The 8,487-nt window shown below is 33.9% G+C and overlaps 1 long non-coding RNA gene across 1 annotated transcript; it reads right to left on the bottom strand.

Moving 5' to 3' along the window:
- Window positions 1-202: 202 nt before the first annotated feature.
- LOC145792230 (uncharacterized) lies at window positions 203-2,262 on the bottom strand. The gene is made up of 2 exons (XR_014331620.1): window positions 2,151-2,262; window positions 203-401 (listed from the first exon to the last, which is right to left on the bottom strand). It is a non-coding gene; the product is annotated as an uncharacterized LOC145792230 (long non-coding RNA).
- Window positions 2,263-8,487: the final 6,225 nt, after the last annotated feature.

An 8,487-nucleotide genomic window follows, 5' to 3' on the forward strand; every position in this document is an offset into this window, starting at 1 on the left:
ACTTGATAAATCTATAGCTCTGATACCACAATTGTCACACCCCAAATCCAGGCCTGACCGGCCGTGGCCCATAGGGACTTAGCCCAAGGCACACGTAAGCCTAAACATGAATCCAAAACCATAAAGAATAATCTGATGATAGCCCAAAAATAAATAAATCAACACTCAATCCAGTGACATACCACAAGCGAAAAACAAGTCATAACCAACTTCCTAAAAATATATATATACTAAATGGAACACAAACCGCCCACAAAATAAAATAATTCTAAATAAAACCCAACCACAATGTATGCACAAAACTCGACAAAGAAACCTAAAACAAATTAAATAAATGCCCTAGAGGTCCATGCAATTGAGTCCCCGCTACGCCATGAGTCGACTCTAAGTCCTTCTAACACCTGGAAATGGTAAACAACTAAGTCAGCTGATAGCTCGGTGAGTAGCAACATGGATAGTAAATACAGTTTTGAAAACAGGGTTCAATTCCAAAATAAGATATATATCACAGAAACTAGATTGGCATACAGTTTGGTAAATACAATCTGTTTAAAAAAGAAGGTTCCACAATTCAACACTTAAAATACTCATGTCTCGCAAGAACATGATAAACGACATTTTTCACTTAAAACAGATTATAACATGAACACCAATAATTTTCTGGGTACCAAGAAAAACAAATAATATGCCACACAGTTCTCAAGGCTATAAGCCCCGTTGGATCCAATACCGAACTAAGAGTCATCCTCAGGGTGGCACCTGGGCCTTTTCTCAAAGACGATCCGATTGAAGGTCGCCTAGTTGTTTTTAAAGGTCTTTTCCTTACAATCGTTGAGCACTAGAGTCATCACGGCCCAACCCGAATCTGTTCCCTGGTGGCCAGAGTCACCACACATAGTGGAATAATTTCCCTGGACTAAATACACACATGGTCCCAATAATCAATACACATCAGTTTCGCAAAACATGGTAGTTCATCATTATAAACATGAGACCAAAACAAATAGTTTACAATATGCCAGGTTCACACATGTTTCAGAAATAATTTGATTCAATTGATAATATAATAATTTATCAAAACAGTTTAGTCTTGAAACAACAATTTAATTTTCCAATAGTTCAGGGTAGGGGAACATTTATAAAAATACATAGCATGAAACTACTCAACTGAGAACGAAATAATATAATCCTCAAATAGAGAGTAAAAGTCCAACTAGTGCCCTGAACCAAGTATAAAAACTACACGTCACAACTTATTTAAAAATACTAAAAAAATAGGAACTAAGTAACCTCAACTAAAGCGCAGTAACACGGCTCAACCCAACTCACCGTTACTCTTAAATATTACCTAAGTTCATGTTCTTCAAGGTTTAAAATCACCCAAGACATGGGTTCCAGTCAAAACTTAATTAATTGTGACTTTAAGATAAAACAGAATTTCAAACAAGCCTTCCCAACCTATTCGCTAACTTCGAAAATTACAAAACCCACTCCACGCTATTCGAAATATTCCAATAACCTCCACATATGATCTAATATATTCTAAGTTTCAAACCCAATTGGTTTCACTTGATTTGCTTATCAAAATAATTATGTACAATTTATTATATCCAAACAGGTTGTTTTCTGCAGCACTTTAAAGAAATTGACGGTTCTCTTAATGTACATGAGCAATCAATGCAAGGCCAAAAACGTATGAAACTAGACTCATAACCGGTTCTAACAACACTAATTTGATAATTTTTGGATTTATACCCAAAGAGAACAACACTCCTGAATTTACTGTTTTGGATTGGTTTCCTGGACAGATTTGAATACCTCAATTTATATGGATTTTGACTCCCAAAAATTATGAAAAAATTCAGATATGCAGTTCAATATGTAATTGATCTACTGTAAACGTTTCAGATTAAAATTCATCCGTTTGATATGGTTTCTTGGTTTTTAAAGTTTGCAATTCTGTGCAGAATTTTTGAACTAAGAATTACACCCATTCTTTACACATAAATTTAGCTCCTCAGACTTCTTAACAGTGTATACATATATATACAAAATACATAAACCTACAAACTCTCCATGAATGAATAAAATAATGATAGAATAAGGATGAAGAACAAAGAAAGAAAAGAAGAAAACCTAGGAGGGCTAACCTTTGATGATCACACACAACACAACACACCCAAAAGTTCTTTGATTGCAACATCTTCTTCTTTTTTTCCTTCTCTCAAACCCTCTCCCGTGGCTGCTGTGTTGTTGCCCTATATGGTGAACAAATAATAGAGTAGGGTTTGTGTTTATTTTATTTTATGCTAGTGGTGGGCACACATAGGTCAAATAAATAGATAAATATACAAAACATATATATAAGTTATATGCAACTCAAATGGTAAGAGTCTTATATATTAACCTTGTGGTCTAGAGTTCAAGTCACACCCTCCTGTCTCTCTCTCTATATATTTTTTTATAATAAATCTTGCCTCCAAATTAAATACTTTCACCATAAATTTATTTTAGGTTTTAAAATTAATTGAAAGACCCTCCAAATATTTAATTTGCACTTTAGGATTCACCACCAAAATATTCGAGATTGTAATATTATTATTATTTAATTATTTACTTAATTTTTATATTCGGGTTCTCACAGGCACTTAAACAACAATGTCATAAAAACATAAAAATGATACAATAATTTGAGTTCTATGTCAAAATCTATATTAGAATCAAGATGATTATATAGGTCATCTTCTCAAATAGTCAATGCTCGTAGTAATCATCTTCATCCTCTTCATCATCAACACCATCGTTGTGTGTTCGACTAACTGATTGTAAAACCACCTCACTTGGGATAATTTGAGGATCAATGTCATTCCTATGAAGTGAGATTGCGACGAGGCCTTCAACGCTAACTCTGACAACATCAGTTGTTTTATTCTGTTGGAATACATCATCAGGTTCAATGCCATCTTGTTCTGATATATCCCATATTCCTCGATGTTGTAGTCTTTCTACGACTTTCCAATGTCCACATAACTTTGTATCACCAATATAAAAACTTGTTTCACATGACTTGGTAAGACAAATGGATCATCTTTATACCATCGACTTCTAACATGAATACTTGTGAAATGTCTATTGGTACATAATGTTCTATTGCTACCAGTGTTGAACCATTCCAACTCGATGTCCAAGTATATAATGCATCTCCCACACTCTATTCAAGTACCCATAAAAGTGAATTATTTGTCCCTCATGCTCCCCTTCTACAACTAACCCACTATTTTGGCATTTATGACTCTTGTCACGATCCTTACTATGAAATCGCACACCATTGGAAATGCAAGCTGAATACATATTAACTATCACAATAGGACCATTTGCTAATGACCATAAATCATTAGTTGTTTATGGTAATCCTTGACCTTGTAATTGGTTCATCGACATAATGCCATCAATTTCAATCATTATGTTAGTATTCATATAAGTGTAGCTCAATAAAGTTTAGGATTATATCTTACATGTTGTTTGAACCACTTGGGGAATTCCTTTTTTTGTCTCTTTGTGATGTCATATGCACCTTGATTTTCTAAAAGATTATTGTGTTGCCTACTTACAAACATATGATTGATAAGCAATGGATTATATTAAAAAACATAATTCTACAACAAAAAAAAAATAAAAAAAATAAAAATAAGAACGTACTCTAAATAATGGTCCAACTCGAGGCTATTGTTCAAGATAAACCAATGAGTCATTTCACATTCTTTTTAAGACACGTTAGAAGCCCTTGTAACTAGCCCAAAAGGATAAACATTTTTCTTGAAGACCTCTAACCCCAACTCATGCACACCAACATCAACATTTCATTCCTTTCGATTAAATATAGTTTTAATCCGACCCAGATACATTGAGAAAAATGTGAGACACTCCTTGACAACATAAGCTTCTGCGATCGAACCTTTTGGACGATTTGTAACATATCCTTTTAAAGTTCCAAGTAGCCTATGAAACAAAGAATAAAACAATCTTATTACATGCACAATCACATTTTTATAAATATATATGCAGGTTGTGCTAAAATTTAAGTATTTTAGTATATTAAGAAATTAGTAAGTACCTTTCAATAGGATACATCCATCGTTATTGCATAGGCCCACCAAGAATGGCTTCGTGTGGCAAATGAATCGCCAAATGGATCATCACATCAAAAAAAACGCTGGTGGAAAATTTTTCTCCAACTTGCATAGTATGTGTACTATGCGATCTTCTAATTTTTCCGATTCCTTCACCTTCAATGTCTTCAAGCAAAGCTCTTGGAAGAAATTTCCCAACTCAAATAATGCGACACAAATATCATTGTGAAGATATCCACACATTCCAATGGGAAGAAGTTACTGCAGAAGGGCATGACAATCATGACTTTTTAGGCCTGTTAACTTATCACCCTTTATGGTCACACACCTTGAGATGTTTGCTGCATAACTATCAAGATACTTAATTAACTTCAAGAACTTACAGAAACCATGCCTTTCATCTGAGGACAAAGTGTATAATGCTGGGGGCTTTTCAAATGACCCATCGGCACGCCTTTTTAGGTGCAACTCCTTCCTTATTTTCATATCTTCCAAATCCAGCCGTGCTTTTTCTACGTCTTTGTTCTTTCCATCTATACTCAGTAATGTTCTAAGAAAACTATCACATGTATTCTTCTATATGTGCATAACATCGAGGTTGTGTCGTAGTTTAAGTGTTTTCCAATATGGTAACACAAGAAAGATGCTGCTTTTTTTTTTTTTGTCCAGCTCAACACTGGATTTTCCCTTTTTCTTTTCTTATTGGTTGGATGCTTTCCAAATGGTTTGAATGTCCCTGAGTCCAATTGTTCTAAGATTTGCTTCCCTGATAACTCCAAAGGTCTTGACACAAACTCAGTCTTACCGTTATAAAGTCGACTCCTCTGCCAAGGGTAATCATCAGGCAGGTAATGACGAGCTCCTGTGTACCCTATCTTATCTCTCAACCACTGTGAGGATGAATTCTTGTTACATATGGGACATGAGAAATAACCTTTCGTCCTTTATCCTGACAAGTTGCCATATGCAGGAATGTCATTAATTGTCCACATAACAGTCGCATGCATTCGAAAAGTTAATTCAGTTGAGGCATCATAAGTAAGCACACCATCTTCCCACAACTCCTTCAACTCATCAATTAATGGTCACATGTAAACATCGATATCTCTCCCCGGTGCTTATGGTCTAGGGATAACCAATGAAAATATACTAATGATTGTTTCATACATTTCCAAGGATGCAAGTTATAAGGCATAACAATCACAGGCCACATACTGTACGAGTTGCTCATGTTTCCGATAGGATTGAAACCATCAGCGGTCAACCCTAACCTTACATTTCAAGTCTCTTGGGAAAACAAAGGATGTTGCCTATCAAAATCCTTGCATGCCTCACTATCAGCCTGGTGTCTCAATATCCCATCATCTACTCGTTTCTCTTTGTGCCATCTCATATCTATAGCTATTTTTCTTGACATATATAATCTCTGCAACCTCGGTATCAATGGGAAGTATCTTAAGATCTTATGAGGGATTTTCTTACCTTTTCCATCATTTAACTTGTATCTGGACTCTTGAAAAATTGGACAATTCTCTAAATTTGTATTCTTCTTCTAGAAAAGTGCACGATCATACATACATGCATGAATCAACACATATCCTATGCCTAAGTCACGTAAGAATTTTTTGGCTTCATAAAAGGTTCATGGAATCACTTGATCACTCACCGATAGAAGGTCCTTTAATATCCCCCACAGCATGTTGAATGACTTATTGCTCCACTTGTTCAACACCTTCACATGAAGTATCTTAACAACAAATGATAAAAGAGAAAACTTATGACACCCAAGGTATAACTCTCTTTGAGCATCATTCAACAATTTGTTAAAGTTGGGCACATCCTCTTTTTCGACATTATGAGCCACATCATCATCGTCATCATTCTTCTCATCCCCCTCATTTTCATCATCATTCATGATAGTCCCCATATAAACATATTCTAACAAATTTAGGATTTCATCTTGGTCTTCGTCTGTCTCCTCTTCCATTCTATCCCCAACACTTCCAAAGTCATTGTGGTTGTCATCATTCAATGCATGAGATTGATTCATGGGAACAGATTTCCTGTGATGCACCCAAGTCTTATAAGAATGGGACATTCCTTTGACGACCAAATGATACTGCATAATTTTACTAGTGTGTCGTTCACAATTCAAACAGTCCATACATGGGCAACGAATCTCATCATTTGGCCCTACATTTGTCATTGCAAATTGAACAAAAGCCTTCACCCATCTCGATATTGGGAACTCATCCTATTCTTAAGTAACATCCAACTCTTGTCCATATTTGGCTACCTACAAAGCCAAAGTTATGTGAAATTCTTTTGTTATTATGTACATTAAAGTAGTCCTATCCCATTTATGAATGCACAATGCAAAATATACTAAAATATACCTTTAACTTAATTAGGCATATGTAATTTATTTGTAAGACTAACTTAATTATTTAGTTGCTATGATGACCCATGTGATATGGCAATATTAATTAGGGATTTACAGGATTATGATTCCATATATTTTGCTCCAAAGTTTTATCTAATAGTGATTTCTAGGTATCCTACTTTGATAGTTCTAAATCATGGATTATAAAAGTTGTTGCATGCATTACACCATAAAATAATTTACATTATTAACAAAGTTGTATTAACAATAGTAAGTGATAAACAAGAATTAACATTTAAGTAGAATATGCAATGTACAGTAAAGGGTGAAAAAGAATCATATAGTAAGTGATGAAATGGATATATAAATTAGAATTGCTATATAAATTATGGTGTTGAAATTGTTACATATTAGTTTAGTTATTCTTGTAAAACATATTCATCTATTTTAGCTATTTGACTTATTTATTTGTTGAGTTAGATATGAAATTAAGATTTTTGAAACCAAACACATCAGTCACCCCTAATTAGCGCATTTGGTCTTACCTTATTTATATGTCAAATAGTTCTTTGGGTCATCTAAGTGTTTGTCATATCATGAATGTGAATCCTCTAACAGCCACAAATTTAATAAAAAAAAAGTGCCAAAATTCTCTAAGTAAATTAAAAATGCCCTAACAAATAGTCAAAACTTACTCGATATAGTAATTGCCCCCAACGAATGATTACAGCTTTTTAATCTCTTTGCATTAGCCAATAACCTATAACATTTACAAAGTTTAAATTAAAAGAGCACAATACATGAAATTAATAGAGAGTTATGGGCATGAAATGAAAATCAAATAACATATAAGGATACTCATGTCTTGTCTTTTTCTTTTCTTTTCTTTTTTCTACCTTGTTGTCATACTTACTCGCCATGGTATTGTGAAAAACAAATGATTCGATAATATTACTATATATCAAACCAAAATGTGATGTACATATCTAAATAAATGCTTGTACTTATAATCTGGACAATAATTGTATTCTTGCCAAAAAAGAATAAATCATAGCTTTGAAAAATGTACAATTCACTATCAAAAGGACAGATACACAACATAGATTGGAAACTTCGATTGAAGCAAAAAAGTAAGTATCAATTAAAGCAATGGCATGGCATAGCATCATACAAATCAAAACCTACAAGCAAAAATAACAAACTGTGTTTGTATATAAAAGTTCTATGGAATTGTATTCAAACAATATTAGCTCCCAAAATATCTCAAAGTAAACTCAAGTTATTAAGAAAAATGGGAGTTATCAACAAAGTAACTGATGTGAAATGGAATTATGAATAAAGCTCCACACATCAAATCATTCACGATCCAATAGTTTGACATAACTTAATCCAAGCAAACTCATGTAAGCAAAATTGAGAGAGAGAGAGAGAGAGAGAGAGAGAGAGAGAGAGAGAGATGAAGGGTGTTGTCACGATGCCATCGTCGCATCACAAAGAATAGAATTACAAGATTGGCATTCTCTCATAAGCAAGACTTATACACTAAATTTGACTCTTTTAAGTTCATGGTCGCACATCAAACTAGGAGGTTATAATGACGACTATGAAGACAAGATAATAAGATTCTCAGTCATTTCAAGCAAAATCAATCAAGTAGCCTTACCACCTAGAAATCCAAAGCCAACAAATGAGTTCACATGGAAAGATACTAATAGTTCAATGCGACATTTCAAATTGCTTAAACAGATACCTGTATACTTTTGTGTTGCTCAAGTAGTTTGAAATCAAAGAGTTGAATTTCTCACGTGTAGAATCATGTACAAGAGGGGTAGGAGACTTTAGATCAGCAACATTTAAAAAAGAAAAAAAAATGTTATAACTGATAACTCATTCTACTATCCTCAGGTAATAGATCAATTTTGTTTCCTTTTCAATAGCATCTAAAAGCAAGTATCAATTCCCTGGAGTTAATCC

The sequence above is a fragment of the Camellia sinensis genome, chromosome 6 (genome assembly GCF_055761805.1).
Source record: "Camellia sinensis isolate YWXY chromosome 6, ASM5576180v1, whole genome shotgun sequence".
NCBI lineage: Eukaryota > Viridiplantae > Streptophyta > Magnoliopsida > Ericales > Theaceae > Camellia > Camellia sinensis.